Source organism: Macaca nemestrina, chromosome 16 (genome assembly GCF_043159975.1).
Source record: "Macaca nemestrina isolate mMacNem1 chromosome 16, mMacNem.hap1, whole genome shotgun sequence".
In the NCBI taxonomy this organism is placed as follows: Eukaryota; Metazoa; Chordata; class Mammalia; order Primates; family Cercopithecidae; genus Macaca; species Macaca nemestrina.
Window position 1 is genome coordinate 54,768,324 of NC_092140.1, and position 20,783 is coordinate 54,789,106.

A 20,783-nucleotide genomic window follows, 5' to 3' on the forward strand; every position below is an offset into this window, starting at 1 on the left:
ATTTGGAAGCCCATAGTGGGCTATGGTGAAACAGGTAATATCCTCAGATGAAATCTGGAAAGAAGCTTTCTGAGAAACTGCTCTGTGATGTGTGACTTCCACTCACAGAGTTACATCTGTATTTCGTGGATCTCTTTGCTAGCCTTATTTCGGTGGAATCTGAGAACAAATATTTCGGATCCCTTTGAAGACTATAGGGCCAAAGGAAATATCCTCCGAAAACAAAGAGAAAGAAGCTTTCGGAGAAACTTCTTTGTGTTCTGTGAAATCACCTCACAGAGTTACAGCTTTCCCCTCAAGAAGCCTTTCGCTAAGACTGTTCTTGTGGAATTGGCGAAGTGATATTTGGAAGCCCATAGAGGGCTATGGCGACAAAGGAAATATCCTCAGATGAAATCTGGAAAGAAGCTTTCTGAGAAACTGCTCTGTGATGTGTGACTTCCACTCAGAGAGTTACATCTGTATTTCGTGGATCTCTTTGCTAGCCTTATTTCTGTGGAATCTTAGAACAGATATTTCGGATCCCTTTGAAGACTATAGGGCCAAAGGAAATATCCTCCGATAACAAAAGAAAGAAGCTTTCTGAGAAACTTCTTTGTGTTCTGTGAAATCATCTCACAGAGTTACAGCTTTCCCCTCAAGAAGCCTTTCGCTAAGACAGTTCTTGTGGAATTGGCAAAGTGATATTTGGAAGCCCATAGAGGGCTATGGTGAAAAAGGAAATATCCTCAGATGATATCTGGAAAGAAGCTTTCTGAGAAACTGCTCTGTGAAGTGTGACTTCCACTCAGAGAGTTACATCTGTATTTCGTGGATCTCTTTGCTAGCCTTATTTCTGTGGAATCTGAAACAGATATTTCGGATCCCTTTGAAGACTATAGGGCCAAAGGAAATATCCTCCGATAACAAAGAGAAAGAAGCTTTCTGAGAAACTTCTTTGTGTTCTGTAAAATCATATCACAGAGTTACAGCTTTCCCCTCAAGAAGCCTTTCGCTAAGACAGTTCTTGTGGAATTGGCAAAGTGATATTTGGAAGCCCATAGAGGGCTATGGTGAAAAAGGAAATATCCTCAGATGAAATATGGAAAGAAGCATTCTGAGAAACTCCTCTGTGATGTGTGACTTCCACTCACAGAGTTACATCTGTATTTCGTGGATCTTTTTGCTAGCCTTATTTCTGTGGAATCTGAGAAGAGATATTTCGGATCCCTTTGAAGACTATGGGGCCAAAGGAAATATCCTCCGATAACAAAGAAAAAGAAGCTTTCTGAGAAACTTCTTTGTGTTCTGTGAAATCATCTCCCAGAGTTACAGCTTTCCCCTCAAGAAGCCTTTCGCTAAGACAGTTCTTGTGGAATTGGCAAAGTGATATTTGGAAGCCCATAGAGGTCTATGGTGAAAAAGGAAATATCCTCAGATGAAATCTGGAAAGAAGCTTTCTGAGAAACTGCTCTGTGATGTGTGACTTCCACTCACAGAGTTACATCTGTATTTCGTGGATCTCTTTGCTAGCCTTATTTCTGTGGAATCTGAGAAGAGATATTTCGGATCCCTTTGAAGACTATAGGGCCAAAGGAAATATCCTCCGATAACAAAGAGAAAGAAGCTTTCTGAGAAACTTCTTTGTGTTCTGTGAAATCATCTCACAGAGTTACAGCTTTCCCCTCAAGAAGCCTTTCGCTAAGACAGTTCTTGTGGAATTGCCAAAGTGATATTTGGAAGCCCTTAGAGGGCTATGGTGAAAAAGGAAATATCCTCATATGAAATCTGGAAAGAAGCTTTCTGAGAAACTGCTCTGTGATGTGTGACTTCCACTCACAGAGTTACATCTGTATTTCGTGGATCTCTTTGCTAGCCTTATTTCTGTGGAATCTGAGAACAGATATTTCGGATCCCTTTGAAGACTATAGGGCCAAATGAATTATCCTCCGATAAAAAAGAGAAAGAAGCTTTCTGAGAAACTTCTTTGTGTTCTGTGAAATCATCTCACAGAGTTACAGCTTTCCCCTCAAGAAGCCTTTCGCTAAGACAGTTCTTGTGGAATTGTCAAAGGGATATTTGGAAGCCCATAGAGGGCTAAGGTGAAAAAGGAAATATCCTCAGATGAAATCTGGAAAGAAGCTTTCTGAGAAACTGCTCTGTGATGTGTGACTTCCACTCACAGAGTTACATCTGTATTTCGTGGATCTCTTTGCTAGCCTTATTTCGGTGGAATCTGAGAACAGATATTTCGGATCCCTTTGAAGACTATAGGGCCAAAGGAAATATCCTCCGATAACAAAGAGAAAGAAACTTTGTGAGAAACTTCTTTGTGTTCTGTGAAATCATCTCACAGAGTTACAGCTTTCCCCTCAAGAAGCCTTTCGCTCAGACAGTTCTTGTGGAATTGGAAAAGTGATATTTGGAAGCCCATAGAGGGCTATGGTGAAAAAGGAAATATCCTCCGATGAAATCTGGAACGAAGCTTTCTGAGAAACTGCTCTGTGATGTGTGACTTCCACTCACAGAGTTACATCGGTATTTCCTGGATCTCTTTGCTAGCCTTATTTCTGTGGAATCTGAGAACAGATATTTCGGATCCCTTTGAAGACTATAGGGCCAAAGGAAATATTCTCCGATAACAAAGAGAAAGAAGCTTTCTGAGAAACTTCTTTGTGTTCTGTGAAATCAGCTCACAGAGTTACAGCTTTCCCCTCAAGAAGCCTTTCGCTAAAACAGTTCTTGTGGAATTGGCAAAGTGATATTTGGAACCCCATAGACGGCTATGGTGAGAAAGGAAATATCCTCTGATGAAATCTGGAAAGAAGCTTTCTGAGAAACTGCTCTGTGTTGTGTGACTTCCACTCACAGAGTTACATCTGTATTTCGTGGATCTCTTTGCTAGCCTTATTTCTGTGGAATCTGAGAATAGATATTTCGGATCCCTTTGAAGACTATAGAGCCAAAGGAATTATCCTCCGATAACAAAGAGAAAGAAGCTTTCTGAGAAACTTCTTTGTGTTCTGTGAAATCATCTCACAGAGTTACAGCTTTCCCCTCAAGAAGCCTTTCGCTCAGACAGTTCTTGTGGAATTGGAAAAGTGATATTTGGAAGCCCATAGTGGGCTATGGTGAAAAAGGTAATATCCTCAGATGAAATCTGGAAAGAAGCTTTCTGAGAAACTGCTCTGTGATGTGTGACTTCCACTCACAGAGTTACATCTGTATTTCGTGGATCTCTTTGCTAGCCTTATTTCGGTGGAATCTGAGAACAAATATTTCGGATCCCTTTGAAGACTATAGGGCCAAAGGAAATATCCTCCGAAAACAAAGAGAAAGAAGCTTTCGGAGAAACTTCTTTGTGTTCTGTGAAATCACCTCACAGAGTTACAGCTTTCCCCTCAAGAAGCCTTTCGCTAAGACTGTTCTTGTGGAATTGGTGAAGTGATATTTGGAAGCCCATAGAGGGCTATGGCGACAAAGGAAATATCCTCAGATGAAATCTGGAAAGAAGCTTTCTGAGAAACTGCTCTGTGATGTGTGACTTCCACTCAGAGAGTTACATGTGTATTTCGTGGATCTCTTTGCTAGCCTTATTTCTGTGGAATCTGAGAACAGATATTTCGGATCCCTTTGAAGACTATAGGGCCAAAGGAAATATCCTCCGATAACAAAGAGAAAGAAGCTTTCTGAGAAACTTCTTTGTGTTCTGTGAAATCATCTCACAGAGTTACAGCTTTCCCCTCAAGAAGCCTTTCGCTAAGACAGTTCTTCTGGAATTGGCAAAGTGATATTTGGAAGCCCATAGAGGGCTATGGTGAAAAAGGAAATATCCTCAGATGATATCTGGAAAGAAGCTTTCTGAGAAACTGCTCTGTGAAGCGTGATTTCCACTCAGAGAGTTACATCTGTATTTCGTGGATCTCTTTGCTAGCCTTATTTCTGTGGAATCTGAAACAGATATTTCGGATCCCTTTGAAGACTATAGGGCCAAAGGAAATATCCTCCGATAACAAAGAGAAAGAAGCTTTCTGAGAAGCTTCTTTGTGTTCTCTGAAATCATCTCACAGAGTTACAGCTTTCCCCTCAGGAAGCCTTTCGCTAAGACAGTTCTTGTGGAATTGGCAAAGTGATATTTGGAAGCCCATAGAGGGCTATGGTCAAAAAGGAAATATCCTCCGATGAAATCTCGAAAGAAGCTTTCTGAGAAACTGCTCTGTCATGTGCGACTTCCACTCACAGAGTTACATGTGTTTTTCGTGGATCTCTTTGCTAGCCTTATTTCTGGGGAATCTGAGAACAGAGATTACGCATCCCTTTGAAGACTATAGGGCCAAAGGAAATATCCTCCGATAACAAAGAGAAAGAAGCTTTCTGAGGAACTTCTTTGTGTTCTGTGAAATCATCTCACAGAGTTACAGCTTTCCCCTCAAGAAGCCTTTCGCTCAGACAGTTCTTGTGGAATTGGAAAAGTGATATTTGGAAGCCCTTAGAGGGCTATGGTGAAAAAGGAAATATCCTCAGATGAAATCTGGAAAGAAGCTTTCTGAGAAACTGCTCTGTGATGTGTGACTTCCACTCACAGAGTTACCTCTGTATTTCGTGGATCTCTTAGCTAGCCTTATTTCTGTGGAATCTGAGAAGAGATATTTCGGATCCCTTTGAAGACTGTAGGGCCAAAGGAAATATCCTCCGATAACAAAGACAAAGAAGCTTTCTGAGAAACTTCTTTGTGTTCTGTGAAATCATCTCACAGAGTTACAGCTTTCCCCTCAAGAAGCCTTTCGCTAAGACAGTTCTTCTGGAATTGGCAAAGTGATATTTGGAAGCCCATAGAGGGCTATGGTGAAAAAGGAAATATCCTCAGATGATATCTGGAAAGAAGCTTTCTGAGAAACTGCTCTGTGAAGTGTGACTTCCACTCAGAGAGTTACATCTGTATTTCGTGGATCTCTTTGCTAGCCTTATTTCTGTGGAATCTGAGAACAGATATTTCGGATCCCTTTGAAGACTATAGGGCCAAATGAATTATCCTCCGATAAAAAAGAGAAAGAAGCTTTCTGAGAAACTTCTTTGTGTTCTGTGAAATCATCTCACAGAGTTACAGCTTTCCCCTCAAGAAGCCTTTCGCTAAGACAGTTCTTGTGGAATTGTCAAAGGGATATTTGGAAGCCCATAGAGGGCTAAGGTGAAAAAGGAAATATCCTCAGATGAAATCTGGAAAGAAGCTTTCTGAGAAACTGCTCTGTGGTGTGTGACTTCCACTCACAGAGTTACATGTGTATTTCGTGGATCTCTTTGCTAGCCTTATTTCGGTGGTATCTGAGAACAGATATTTCGGATCCCTTTGAAGACTATAGGGCCAAAGGAAATATCCTCCGATAACAAAGAGAAAGAAACTTTGTGAGAAACTTCTTTGTGTTCTGTGAAATCATCTCACAGAGTTACAGCTTTCCCCTCAAGAAGCCTTTCGCTCAGACAGTTCTTGTGGAATTGGAAAAGTGATATTTGGAAGCCCATAGAGGGCTATGGTGAAAAAGGAAATATCCTCAGATGAAATCTGGAAAGAAGCTTTCTGAGAAACTGCTTAGTGTTCTGTGAATTCATCACACAGAGTTACATCTGTATTTCGTGGATCTCTTTGCTAGCCTTATTTCTGTGGAATCTGAGAATAGATATTTCGGATCCCTTTGAAGACTATAGAGCCAAAGGAAATATCCTCCGATAACAAAGAGAAAGAAGCTTTCTGAGAAACTTCTTTATGTTCTGTGAAATCATCTCACAGAGTTACAGCTTTCCCCTCAAGAAGCCTTTCGCTCAGACAGTTCTTGTGGAATTGGCAAAGTGATATTTGGAAGCCCATAGTGGGCTATGGTGAAAAAGGTAATATCCTCAGATGAAATCTGGAAAGAAGCTTTCTGAGAAACTGCTCTGTGATGTGTGACTTCCAATCACAGAGTTACATCTGTATTTCGTGGATCTCTTTGCTAGCCTTATTTCGGTGGAATCTGAGAACAAATATTTCGGATCCCTTTGAAGACAATAGGGCCAAAGGAAATATCCTCCGAAAACAAAGAGAAAGAAGCTTTCGGAGAAACTTCTTTGTGTTCTGTGAAATAACCTCACAGAGTTACAGCTTTCCCCTCAAGAAGCCTTTCGCTAAGACTGTTCTTGTGGAATTGGCGAAGTGATATTTGGAAGCCCATAGAGGGCTATGGCGACAAAGGAAATATCCTCAGATGAAATCTGGAAAGAAGCTTTCTGAGAAACTGCTCTGTGATGTGTGACTTCCACTCAGAGAGTTACATCTGTATTTCGTGGATCTCTTTGCTAGCCTTATTTCTGTGGAATCTGAGAACAGATATTTCGGATCCCTTTGAAGACTATAGGGCCAAAGGAAATATCCTCCGATAACAAAGAGAAAGAAGCTTTCTGAGAAACTTCTTTGTGTTCTGTGAAATCATCTCACAGAGTTACAGCTTTCCCCTCAAGAAGCCTTTCGCTAAGACAGTTCTTCTGGAATTGGCAAAGTGATATTTGGAAGCCCATAGAGGGCTATGGTGAAAAAGGAAATATCCTCAGATGATATCTGGAAAGAAGCTTTCTGAGAAACTGCTCTGTGAAGTGTGACTTCCACTCAGAGAGTTACATCTGTATTTCGTGGATCTCTTTGCTAGCCTTATTTCTGTGGAATCTGAAACAGATATTTCGGATCCCTTTGAAGACTATAGGGCCAAAGGAAATATCCTCCGATAACAAAGAGAAAGAAGCTTTCTGAGAAGCTTCTTTGTGTTCTCTGAAATCATCTCAGAGAGTTACAGCTTTCCCCTCAGGAAGCCTTTCGCTAAGACAGTTCTTGTGGAATTGGAAAAGTGATATTTGGAAGCCCATAGAGGGCTATGGTCAAAAAGGAAATATCCTCCGATGAAATCTGGAAAGAAGCTTTCTGAGAAACTGCTCTGTCATGCGTGACTTCCACTCACAGAGTTACATGTGTATTTCGTGGATCTCTTTGCTAGCCTTATTTCTGTGGAATCTGAGAACAGAGATTACGGATCCCTTTGAAGACTATAGGGCCAAAGGAAATATCCTCCGATAACAAAGAGAAAGAAGCTTTCTGAGAAACTTCTTTGTGTTCTGTGAAATCATCTCACAGAGTTACAGCTTTCCCCTCGAGAAGCCTTTCGCTCAGACAGTTCTTGTGGAATTGGAAAAGTGATATTTGGAAGCCCATAGAGGGCTATGGTGAAAAAGGAAATATCCTCCGATGAAATCTGGAAAGAAGCTTTCTGAGAAACTGCTCTGTGATGTGTGACTTCCACTCAGAGAGTTACATCTGTATTTCGTGGATCTCTTTGCTAGCCTTATTTCTGTGGAATCTGAGAACAGATATTTCGGATCCCTTTGAAGACTATAGGGCCAAAGGAAATATCCTCCGATAACAAAGAGAAAGAAGCTTTCTGAGAAACTTCTTTGTGTTCTGTGAAATCATCTCACAGAGTTACAGCTTTCCCCTCAAGAAGCCTTTCGCTAAGACAGTTCTTCTGGAATTGGCAAAGTGATATTTGGAAGCCCATAGAGGGCTATGGTGAAAAAGGAAATATCCTCAGATGATATCTGGAAAGAAGCTTTCTGAGAAACTGCTCTGTGAAGTGTGACATCCACTCAGAGAGTTACATCTGTATTTCGTGGATCTCTTTGCTAGCCTTATTTCTGTGGAATCTGAAACAGATATTTCGGATCCCTTTGAAGACTATAGGGCCAAAGGAAATATCCTCCGATAACAAAGAGAAAGAAGCTTTCTGAGAAACTTCTTTGTGTTCTGTAAAATCATCTCACAGAGTTACAGCTTTCCCCTCAAGAAGCCTTTCGCTAAGACAGTTCTTGTGGAATTGGCAAAGTGATATTTGGAAGCCCATAGAGGGCTATGGTGAAAAAGGAAATATCCTCAGATGAAATCTGGAAAGAAGCTTTCTGAGAAACTCCTCTGTGATGTGTGACTTCCACTCACAGAGTTACATCTGTATTTCGTGGATCTTTTTGCTAGCCTTATTTCTGTGGAATCTGAGAAGAGATATTTCGGATCCCTTTGAAGACTATAGGGCCAAAGGAAATATCCTCCGATAACAAAGAAAAAGAAGCTTTCTGAGAAACTTCTTTGTGTTCTGTGAAATCATCTCACAGAGTTACAGCTTTCCCCTCAAGAAGCCTTTCGCTAAGACAGTTCTTGTAGAATTGGCAAAGTGATATTTGGAAGCCCATAGAGGTCTATGGTGAAAAAGGAAATATCCTCAGATGAAATCTGGAAAGAAGCTTTCTGAGAAACTGCTCTGTGATGTGTGACTTCCACTCACAGAGTTACATCTGTATTTCGTGGATCTCTTTGCTAGCCTTATTTCTGTGGAATCTGAGAAGAGATATTTCGGATCCCTTTGAAGACTATAGGGCCAAAGGAAATATCCTCCGATAACAAAGAGAAAGAAGCTTTCTGAGAAACTTCTTTGTGTTCTGTGAAATCATCTCACAGAGTTACAGCTTTCCCCTCAAGAAGCCTTTCGCTAAGACAGTTCTTGTGGAATTGCCAAAGTGATATTTGGAAGCCCTTAGAGGGCTATGGTGAAAAAGGAAATATCCTCATATGAAATCTGGAAAGAAGCTTTCTGAGAAACTGCTCTGTGATGTGTGACTTCCACTCACAGAGTTACATCTGTATTTCGTGGATCTCTTTGCTAGCCTTATTTCTGTGGAATCTGAGAACAGATATTTCGGATCCCTTTGAAGACTATAGGGCCAAATGAATTATCCTCCGATAAAAAAGAGAAAGAAGCTTTCTGAGAAACTTCTTTGTGTTCTGTGAAATCATCTCACAGAGTTACAGCTTTCCCCTCAAGAAGCCTTTCGCTAAGACAGTTCTTGTGGAATTGTCAAAGGGATATTTGGAAGCCCATAGAGGGCTAAGGTGAAAAAGGAAATATCCTCAGATGAAATCTGGAAAGAAGCTTTCTGAGAAACTGCTCTGTGATGTGTGACTTCCACTCACAGAGTTACATCTGTATTTCGTGGATCTCTTTGCTAGCCTTATTTCGGTGGAATCTGAGAACAGATATTTCGGATCCCTTTGAAGACTATAGGGCCAAAGGAAATATCCTCCGATAACAAAGAGAAAGAAACTTTGTGAGAAACTTCTTTGTGTTCTGTGAAATCATCTCACAGAGTTACAGCTTTCCCCTCAAGAAGCCTTTCGCTCAGACAGTTCTTGTGGAATTGGAAAAGTGATATTTGGAAGCCCATAGAGGGCTATGGTGAAAAAGGAAATATCCTCAGATGAAATCTGGAAAGAAGCTTTCTGAGAAACTGCTCTGTGATGTGTGACTTCCACTCACAGAGTTACCTCTGTATTTCGTGGATCTCTTAGCTATCCTTATTTCTGTGGAATCTGAGAAGAGATATTTCGGATCCCTTTGAAGACTATAGGGCCAAAGGAAATATCCTCCGATAACAAAGAGAAAGAAGCTTTCTGAGAAACTTCTTTGTGTTCTGTGAAATCATCTCACAGAGTTACAGCTTTCCCCTCAAGAAGCCTTTCGCTCAGACAGTTCTTGTGGAATTGGCAAAGTGATATTTGGAAGCCCATAGTGGGCTATGGTGAAAAAGGTAATATCCTCAGATGAAATCTGGAAAGAAGCTTTCTGAGAAACTGCTCTGTGATGTGTGACTTCCACTCACAGAGTTACATCTGTATTTCGTGGATCTCTTTGCTAGCCTTATTTCGGTGGAATCTGAGAACAAATATTTCGGATCCCTTTGAAGACTATAGGGCCAAAGGAAATATCCTCCGAAAACAAAGAGAAAGAAGCTTTCGGAGAAACTTCTTTGTGTTCTGTGAAATCACCTCACAGAGTTACAGCTTTCCCCTCAAGAAGCCTTTCGCTAAGACTGTTCTTGTGGAATTGGCGAAGTGATATTTGGAAGCCCATAGAGGGCTATGGCGACAAAGGAAATATCCTCAGATGAAATCTGGAAAGAAGCTTTCTGAGAAACTGCTCTGTGATGTGTGACTTCCACTCAGAGAGTTACATCTGTATTTCGTGGATCTCTTTGCTAGCCTTATTTCTGTGGAATCTGAGAACAGATATTTCGGATCCCTTTGAAGACTATAGGGCCAAAGGAAATATCCTCCGATAACAAAGAGAAAGAAGCTTTCTGAGAAACTTCTTTGTGTTCTGTGAAATCATCTCACAGAGTTACAGCTTTCCCCTCAAGAAGCCTTTCGCTAAGACAGTTCTTCTGGAATTGGCAAAGTGATATTTGGAAGCCCATAGAGGGCTATGGTGAAAAAGGAAATATCCTCAGATGATATCTGGAAAGAAGCTTTCTGAGAAACTGCTCTGTGAAGTGTGACATCCACTCAGAGAGTTACATCTGTATTTCGTGGATCTCTTTGCTAGCCTTATTTCTGTGGAATCTGAAACAGATATTTCGGATCCCTTTGAAGACTATAGGGCCAAAGGAAATATCCTCCGATAACAAAGAGAAAGAAGCTTTCTGAGAAACTTCTTTGTGTTCTGTAAAATCATCTCACAGAGTTACAGCTTTCCCCTCAAGAAGCCTTTCGCTAAGACAGTTCTTGTGGAATTGGCAAAGTGATATTTGGAAGCCCATAGAGGGCTATGGTGAAAAAGGAAATATCCTCAGATGAAATCTGGAAAGAAGCTTTCTGAGAAACTCCTCTGTGATGTGTGACTTCCACTCACAGAGTTACATCTGTATTTCGTGGATCTTTTTGCTAGCCTTATTTCTGTGGAATCTGAGAAGAGATATTTCGGATCCCTTTGAAGACTATAGGGCCAAAGGAAATATCCTCCGATAACAAAGAAAAAGAAGCTTTCTGAGAAACTTCTTTGTGTTCTGTGAAATCATCTCACAGAGTTACAGCTTTCCCCTCAAGAAGCCTTTCGCTAAGACAGTTCTTGTAGAATTGGCAAAGTGATATTTGGAAGCCCATAGAGGTCTATGGTGAAAAAGGAAATATCCTCAGATGAAATCTGGAAAGAAGCTTTCTGAGAAACTGCTCTGTGATGTGTGACTTCCACTCACAGAGTTACATCTGTATTTCGTGGATCTCTTTGCTAGCCTTATTTCTGTGGAATCTGAGAAGAGATATTTCGGATCCCTTTGAAGACTATAGGGCCAAAGGAAATATCCTCCGATAACAAAGAGAAAGAAGCTTTCTGAGAAACTTCTTTGTGTTCTGTGAAATCATCTCACAGAGTTACAGCTTTCCCCTCAAGAAGCCTTTCGCTAAGACAGTTCTTGTGGAATTGCCAAAGTGATATTTGGAAGCCCTTAGAGGGCTATGGTGAAAAAGGAAATATCCTCATATGAAATCTGGAAAGAAGCTTTCTGAGAAACTGCTCTGTGATGTGTGACTTCCACTCACAGAGTTACATCTGTATTTCGTGGATCTCTTTGCTAGCCTTATTTCTGTGGAATCTGAGAACAGATATTTCGGATCCCTTTGAAGACTATAGGGCCAAATGAATTATCCTCCGATAAAAAAGAGAAAGAAGCTTTCTGAGAAACTTCTTTGTGTTCTGTGAAATCATCTCACAGAGTTACAGCTTTCCCCTCAAGAAGCCTTTCGCTAAGACAGTTCTTGTGGAATTGTCAAAGGGATATTTGGAAGCCCATAGAGGGCTAAGGTGAAAAAGGAAATATCCTCAGATGAAATCTGGAAAGAAGCTTTCTGAGAAACTGCTCTGTGATGTGTGACTTCCACTCACAGAGTTACATCTGTATTTCGTGGATCTCTTTGCTAGCCTTATTTCGGTGGAATCTGAGAACAGATATTTCGGATCCCTTTGAAGACTATAGGGCCAAAGGAAATATCCTCCGATAACAAAGAGAAAGAAACTTTGTGAGAAACTTCTTTGTGTTCTGTGAAATCATCTCACAGAGTTACAGCTTTCCCCTCAAGAAGCCTTTCGCTCAGACAGTTCTTGTGGAATTGGAAAAGTGATATTTGGAAGCCCATAGAGGGCTATGGTGAAAAAGGAAATATCCTCAGATGAAATCTGGAAAGAAGCTTTCTGAGAAACTGCTCTGTGATGTGTGACTTCCACTCACAGAGTTACCTCTGTATTTCGTGGATCTCTTAGCTATCCTTATTTCTGTGGAATCTGAGAAGAGATATTTCGGATCCCTTTGAAGACTATAGGGCCAAAGGAAATATCCTCCGATAACAAAGAGAAAGAAGCTTTCTGAGAAACTTCTTTGTGTTCTGTGAAATCATCTCACAGAGTTACAGCTTTCCCCTCAAGAAGCCTTTCGCTCAGACAGTTCTTGTGGAATTGGCAAAGTGATATTTGGAAGCCCATAGTGGGCTATGGTGAAAAAGGTAATATCCTCAGATGAAATCTGGAAAGAAGCTTTCTGAGAAACTGCTCTGTGATGTGTGACTTCCACTCACAGAGTTACATCTGTATTTCGTGGATCTCTTTGCTAGCCTTATTTCGGTGGAATCTGAGAACAAATATTTCGGATCCCTTTGAAGACTATAGGGCCAAAGGAAATATCCTCCGAAAACAAAGAGAAAGAAGCTTTCGGAGAAACTTCTTTGTGTTCTGTGAAATCACCTCACAGAGTTACAGCTTTCCCCTCAAGAAGCCTTTCGCTAAGACTGTTCTTGTGGAATTGGCGAAGTGATATTTGGAAGCCCATAGAGGGCTATGGCGACAAAGGAAATATCCTCAGATGAAATCTGGAAAGAAGCTTTCTGAGAAACTGCTCTGTGATGTGTGACTTCCACTCAGAGAGTTACATCTGTATTTCGTGGATCTCTTTGCTAGCCTTATTTCTGTGGAATCTGAGAACAGATATTTCGGATCCCTTTGAAGACTATAGGGCCAAAGGAAATATCCTCCGATAACAAAGAGAAAGAAGCTTTCTGAGAAACTTCTTTGTGTTCTGTGAAATCATCTCACAGAGTTACAGCTTTCCCCTCAAGAAGCCTTTCGCTAAGACAGTTCTTCTGGAATTGGCAAAGTGATATTTGGAAGCCCATAGAGGGCTATGGTGAAAAAGGAAATATCCTCAGATGATATCTGGAAAGAAGCTTTCTGAGAAACTGCTCTGTGAAGTGTGACATCCACTCAGAGAGTTACATCTGTATTTCGTGGATCTCTTTGCTAGCCTTATTTCTGTGGAATCTGAAACAGATATTTCGGATCCCTTTGAAGACTATAGGGCCAAAGGAAATATCCTCCGATAACAAAGAGAAAGAAGCTTTCTGAGAAACTTCTTTGTGTTCTGTAAAATCATCTCACAGAGTTACAGCTTTCCCCTCAAGAAGCCTTTCGCTAAGACAGTTCTTGTGGAATTGGCAAAGTGATATTTGGAAGCCCATAGAGGGCTATGGTGAAAAAGGAAATATCCTCAGATGAAATCTGGAAAGAAGCTTTCTGAGAAACTCCTCTGTGATGTGTGACTTCCACTCACAGAGTTACATCTGTATTTCGTGGATCTTTTTGCTAGCCTTATTTCTGTGGAATCTGAGAAGAGATATTTCGGATCCCTTTGAAGACTATAGGGCCAAAGGAAATATCCTCCGATAACAAAGAAAAAGAAGCTTTCTGAGAAACTTCTTTGTGTTCTGTGAAATCATCTCACAGAGTTACAGCTTTCCCCTCAAGAAGCCTTTCGCTAAGACAGTTCTTGTAGAATTGGCAAAGTGATATTTGGAAGCCCATAGAGGTCTATGGTGAAAAAGGAAATATCCTCAGATGAAATCTGGAAAGAAGCTTTCTGAGAAACTGCTCTGTGATGTGTGACTTCCACTCACAGAGTTACATCTGTATTTCGTGGATCTCTTTGCTAGCCTTATTTCTGTGGAATCTGAGAAGAGATATTTCGGATCCCTTTGAAGACTATAGGGCCAAAGGAAATATCCTCCGATAACAAAGAGAAAGAAGCTTTCTGAGAAACTTCTTTGTGTTCTGTGAAATCATCTCACAGAGTTACAGCTTTCCCCTCAAGAAGCCTTTCGCTAAGACAGTTCTTGTGGAATTGCCAAAGTGATATTTGGAAGCCCTTAGAGGGCTATGGTGAAAAAGGAAATATCCTCATATGAAATCTGGAAAGAAGCTTTCTGAGAAACTGCTCTGTGATGTGTGACTTCCACTCACAGAGTTACATCTGTATTTCGTGGATCTCTTTGCTAGCCTTATTTCTGTGGAATCTGAGAACAGATATTTCGGATCCCTTTGAAGACTATAGGGCCAAATGAATTATCCTCCGATAAAAAAGAGAAAGAAGCTTTCTGAGAAACTTCTTTGTGTTCTGTGAAATCATCTCACAGAGTTACAGCTTTCCCCTCAAGAAGCCTTTCGCTAAGACAGTTCTTGTGGAATTGTCAAAGGGATATTTGGAAGCCCATAGAGGGCTAAGGTGAAAAAGGAAATATCCTCAGATGAAATCTGGAAAGAAGCTTTCTGAGAAACTGCTCTGTGATGTGTGACTTCCACTCACAGAGTTACATCTGTATTTCGTGGATCTCTTTGCTAGCCTTATTTCGGTGGAATCTGAGAACAGATATTTCGGATCCCTTTGAAGACTATAGGGCCAAAGGAAATATCCTCCGATAACAAAGAGAAAGAAACTTTGTGAGAAACTTCTTTGTGTTCTGTGAAATCATCTCACAGAGTTACAGCTTTCCCCTCAAGAAGCCTTTCGCTCAGACAGTTCTTGTGGAATTGGAAAAGTGATATTTGGAAGCCCATAGAGGGCTATGGTGAAAAAGGAAATATCCTCAGATGAAATCTGGAAAGAAGCTTTCTGAGAAACTGCTTAGTGTTCTGTGAATTCATCTCACAGAGTTACATCTGTATTTCGTGGATCTCTTTGCTAGCCTTATTTCTGTGGAATCTGAGAACAGATATTTCGGATCCCTTTGAAGACTATAGGGCCAAAGGAAATATCCTCCGATAACAAAGAGAAAGAAGCTTTCTGAGAAACTTCTTTGTGTTCTGTGAAATCATCTCACAGAGTTATAGCTTTCCCCTCAAGAAGCCTTTCGCTAAGACAGTTCTTGTGGAATTGGCAAAGTGATATTTGGAAGCCCATAGAGGGCTATGGTGAAAAAGGCAATATCCTCCGATGAAATCTGGAAAGAAGCTTTCTGAGAAACTGCTCTGTGATGTGTGACTTCCACTCACAGAGTTACATCGGTATTTCCTGGATCTCTTTGCTAGCCTTATTTCTGTGGAATCTGAGAACAGATATTTCGGATCCCTTTGAAGACTATAGGGCCAAAGGAAATATTCTCCGATAACAAAGAGAAAGAAGCTTTCTGAGAAACTTCTTTGTGTTCTGTGAAATCATCTCACAGAGTTACAGCTTTCCCCTCAAGAAGCCTTTCGCTAAAACAGTTCTTGTGGAATTGGCAAAGTGATATTTGGAACCCCATAGACGGCTATGGTGAAAAAGGAAATATCCTCTGATGAAATCTGGAAAGAATCTTTCTGAGAAACTGCTCTGTGTTGTGTGACTTCCACTCACAGAGTTACATCTGTATTTCGTGGATCTCTTTGCTAGCCTTATTTCTGTGGAATCTGAGAATAGATATTTCGGATCCCTTTGAAGACTATAGAGCCAAAGGAAATATCCTCCGATAACAAAGAGAAAGAAGCTTTCTGAGAAACTTCTCTGTGTTCTGTGAAATCATCTCACAGAGTTACAGCTTTCCCCTCAAGAAGCCTTTCGCTCAGACAGTTCTTGTGGAATTGGAAAAGTGATATTTGGAAGCCCATAGTGGGCTATGGTGAAAAAGGTAATATCCTCAGATGAAATCTGGAAAGAAGCTTTCTGAGAAACTGCTCTGTGATGTGTGACTTCCACTCACAGAGTTACATCTGTATTTCGTGGACCTCTTTGCTAGCCTTATTTCGGTGGAATCTGAGAACAAATATTTCGGATCCCTTTGAAGACTATAGGGCCAAAGGAAATATCCTCCGAAAACAAAGAGAAAGAAGCTTTCGGAGAAACTTCTTTGTGTTCTGTGAAATCACCTCACAGAGTTACAGCTTTCCCCTCAAGAAGCCTTTCGCTAAGACTGTTCTTGTGGAATTGGCGAAGTGATATTTGGAAGCCCATAGAGGGCTATGGCGACAAAGGAAATATCCTCAGATGAAATCTGGAAAGAAGCTTTCTGAGAAACTGCTCTGTGAAGTGTGACATCCACTCAGAGAGTTACATCTGTATTTCGTGGATCTCTTTGCTAGCCTTATTTCTGTGGAATCTGAAACAGATATTTCGGATCCCTTTGAAGACTATAGGGCCAAAGGAAATATCCTCCGATAACAAAGAGAAAGAAGCTTTCTGAGAAACTTCTTTGTGTTCTGTAAAATCATCTCACAGAGTTACAGCTTTCCCCTCAAGAAGCCTTTCGCTAAGACAGTTCTTGTGGAATTGGCAAAGTGATATTTGGAAGCCCATAGAGGGCTATGGTGAAAAAGGAAATATCCTCAGATGAAATCTGGAAAGAAGCTTTCTGAGAAACTCCTCTGTGATGTGTGACTTCCACTCACAGAGTTACATCTGTATTTCGTGGATCTTTTTGCTAGCCTTATTTCTGTGGAATCTGAGAAGAGATATTTCGGATCCCTTTGAAGACTATAGGGCCAAAGGAAATATCCTCCGATAACAAAGAAAAAGAAGCTTTCTGAGAAACTTCTTTGTGTTCTGTGAAATCATCTCACAGAGTTACAGCTTTCCCCTCAAGAAGCCTTTCGCTAAGACAGTTCTTGTAGAATTGGCAAAGTGATATTTGGAAGCCCATAGAGGTCTATGGTGAAAAAGGAAATATCCTCAGATGAAATCTGGAAAGAAGCTTTCTGAGAAACTGCTCTGTGATGTGTGACTTCCACTCACAGAGTTACATCTGTATTTCGTGGATCTCTTTGCTAGCCTTATTTCTGTGGAATCTGAGAAGAGATATTTCGGATCCCTTTGAAGACTATAGGGCCAAAGGAAATATCCTCCGATAACAAAGAGAAAGAAGCTTTCTGAGAAACTTCTTTGTGTTCTGTGAAATCATCTCACAGAGTTACAGCTTTCCCCTCAAGAAGCCTTTCGCTAAGACAGTTCTTGTGGAATTGCCAAAGTGATATTTGGAAGCCCTTAGAGGGCTATGGTGAAAAAGGAAATATCCTCATATGAAATCTGGAAAGAAGCTTTCTGAGAAACTGCTCTGTGATGTGTGACTTCCACTCACAGAGTTACATCTGTATTTCGTGGATCTCTTTGCTAGCCTTATTTCTGTGGAATCTGAGAACAGATATTTCGGATCCCTTTGAAGACTATAGGGCCAAATGAATTATCCTCCGATAAAAAAGAGAAAGAAGCTTTCTGAGAAACTTCTTTGTGTTCTGTGAAATCATCTCACAGAGTTACAGCTTTCCCCTCAAGAAGCCTTTCGCTAAGACAGTTCTTGTGGAATTGTCAAAGGGATATTTGGAAGCCCATAGAGGGCTAAGGTGAAAAAGGAAATATCCTCAGATGAAATCTGGAAAGAAGCTTTCTGAGAAACTGCTCTGTGATGTGTGACTTCCACTCACAGAGTTACATCTGTATTTCGTGGATCTCTTTGCTAGCCTTATTTCGGTGGAATCTGAGAACAGATATTTCGGATCCCTTTGAAGACTATAGGGCCAAAGGAAATATCCTCCGATAACAAAGAGAAAGAAACTTTGTGAGAAACTTCTTTGTGTTCTGTGAAATCATCTCACAGAGTTACAGCTTTCCCCTCAAGAAGCCTTTCGCTCAGACAGTTCTTGTGGAATTGGAAAAGTGATATTTGGAAGCCCATAGAGGGCTATGGTGAAAAAGGAAATATCCTCAGATGAAATCTGGAAAGAAGCTTTCTGAGAAACTGCTTAGTGTTCTGTGAATTCATCTCACAGAGTTACATCTGTATTTCGTGGATCTCTTTGCTAGCCTTATTTCTGTGGAATCTGAGAACAGATATTTCGGATCCCTTTGAAGACTATAGGGCCAAAGGAAATATCCTCCGATAACAAAGAGAAAGAAGCTTTCTGAGAAACTTCTTTGTGTTCTGTGAAATCATCTCACAGAGTTATAGCTTTCCCCTCAAGAAGCCTTTCGCTAAGACAGTTCTTGTGGAATTGGCAAAGTGATATTTGGAAGCCCATAGAGGGCTATGGTGAAAAAGGCAATATCCTCCGATGAAATCTGGAAAGAAGCTTTCTGAGAAACTGCTCTGTGATGTGTGACTTCCACTCACAGAGTTACATCGGTATTTCCTGGATCTCTTTGCTAGCCTTATTTCTGTGGAATCTGAGAACAGATATTTCGGATCCCTTTGAAGACTATAGGGCCAAAGGAAATATTCTCCGATAACAAAGAGAAAGAAGCTTTCTGAGAAACTTCTTTGTGTTCTGTGAAATCATCTCACAGAGTTACAGCTTTCCCCTCAAGAAGCCTTTCGCTAAAACAGTTCTTGTGGAATTGGCAAAGTGATATTTGGAACCCCATAGACGGCTATGGTGAAAAAGGAAATATCCTCTGATGAAATCTGGAAAGAATCTTTCTGAGAAACTGCTCTGTGTTGTGTGACTTCCACTCACAGAGTTACATCTGTATTTCGTGGATCTCTTTGCTAGCCTTATTTCTGTGGAATCTGAGAATAGATATTTCGGATCCCTTTGAAGACTATAGAGCCAAAGGAAATATCCTCCGATAACAAAGAGAAAGAAGCTTTCTGAGAAACTTCTCTGTGTTCTGTGAAATCATCTCACAGAGTTACAGCTTTCCCCTCAAGAAGCCTTTAGCTAAGACAGTTCTTGTGGAATTGGAAAAGTGATATTTGGAAGCCCATAGTGGGCTATGGTGAAAAAGGTAATATCCTCAGATGAAATCTGGAAAGAAGCTTTCTGAGAAACTGCTCTGTGATGTGTGACTTCCACTCACAGAGTTACATCTGTATTTCGTGGACCTCTTTGCTAGCCTTATTTCGGTGGAATCTGAGAACAAATATTTCGGATCCCTTTGAAGACTATAGGGCCAAAGGAAATATCCTCCGAAAACAAAGAGAAAGAAGCTTTCGGAGAAACTTCTTTGTGTTCTGTGAAATCACCTCACAGAGTTACAGCTTTCCCCTCAAGAAGCCTTTCGCTAAGACTGTTCTTGTGGAATTGGCGAAGTGATATTTGGAAGCCCATAGAGGGCTATGGCGACAAAGGAAATATCCTCAGATGAAATCTGGAAAGAAGCTTTCTGAGAAACTGCTCTGTGATGTGTGACTTCCACTCAGAGAGTTACATCTGTATTTCGTGGATCTCTTTGCTAGCCTTATTTCTGTGGAATCTGAGAACAGATATTTCGGATCCCTTTAAAGACTATAGGGCCAAAGGAAATATCCTCCGATAACAAAGAGAAAGAAGCTTTCTGAGAAACTTCTTTGTGTTCTGTGAAATCATCTCACAGAGTTACAGCTTTCCCCTCAAGAAGCCTTTCGCTAAGACAGTTCTTCTGGAATTGGCAAAGTGATATTTGGAAGCCCATAGAGGGCTATGGTGAAAAAGGAAATATCCTCAGATGATATCTGGAAAGAAGCTTTCTGAGAAACTGCTCTGTGAAGTGTGACTTCCACTCAGAGAGTTACATCTGTATTTCGTGGATCTCTTTGCTAGCCTTATTTCTGTGGAATCTGAAACAGATATTTCGGATCCCTTTGAAGACTATAGGGCCAAAGGAAATATCCTCCGATAACAAAGAGAAAGAAGCTTTCTGAGAAGCTTCTTTGTGTTCTGTGAAATCATCTCACAGAGTTACAGCTTTCCCCTCAGGAAGCCTTTCGCTAAGACAGTTCTTGTGGAATTGGCAAAGTGATATTTGGAAGCCCATAGAGGGCTATGGTCAAAAAGGAAATATCCTCCGATGAAATCTCGAAAGAAGCTTTCTGAGAAACTGCTCTGTCATGTGTGACTTCCACTCACAGAGTTACATGTGTATTTCGTGGATCTCTTTGCTAGCCTTATTTCTGGGGAATCTGAGAACAGAGATTACGGATCCCTTTGAAGACTATAGGGCCAAAGGAAATATCCTCCGATAACAAAGAGACAGAAGCTTTCTGAGAAACTTCTTTGTGTTCTGTGAAATCATCTCACAGAGTTACAGCTTTCCTCTCAAGAAGCCTTTCGCTCAGACAGTTCTTGTGGAATTGGAAAAGTGATATTTGGAAGCCCATAGAGGGCTATGGTGAAAAAGGAAATATCCTCAGATGAAATCTGGAAAGAAGCTTTCTGAGAAACTGCTCTGTGATGTGTGACTTCCACTCACAGAGTTACCTCTGTATTTCGTGGATCTCTTAGCTAGCCTTATTTCTGTGGAATCTGAGAAGAGATATTTCGGATCCCTTTGAAGACTGTAGGGCCAAAGGAAATATCCTCCGATAACAAAGACAAAGAAGCTTTCTGAGAAACTTCTTTGTGTTCTGTGAAATCATCTCACAGAGTTACAGCTTTCCCCTCAAGAAGCCTTTCGCTAAGACAGTTCTTCTGGAATTGGCAAAGTGATATTTGGAAGCCCATAGAGGGCTATGGTGAAAAAGGAAATATCCTCAGATGATATCTGGAAAGAAGCTTTCTGAGAAACTGCTCTGTGAAGTGTGACTTCCACTCAGAGAGTTACATCTGTATTTCGTGGATCTCTTTGCTAGCCTTATTTCTGTGGAATCTGAAACAGATATTTCGGATCCCTTTGAAGACTATAGGGCCAAAGGAAATATC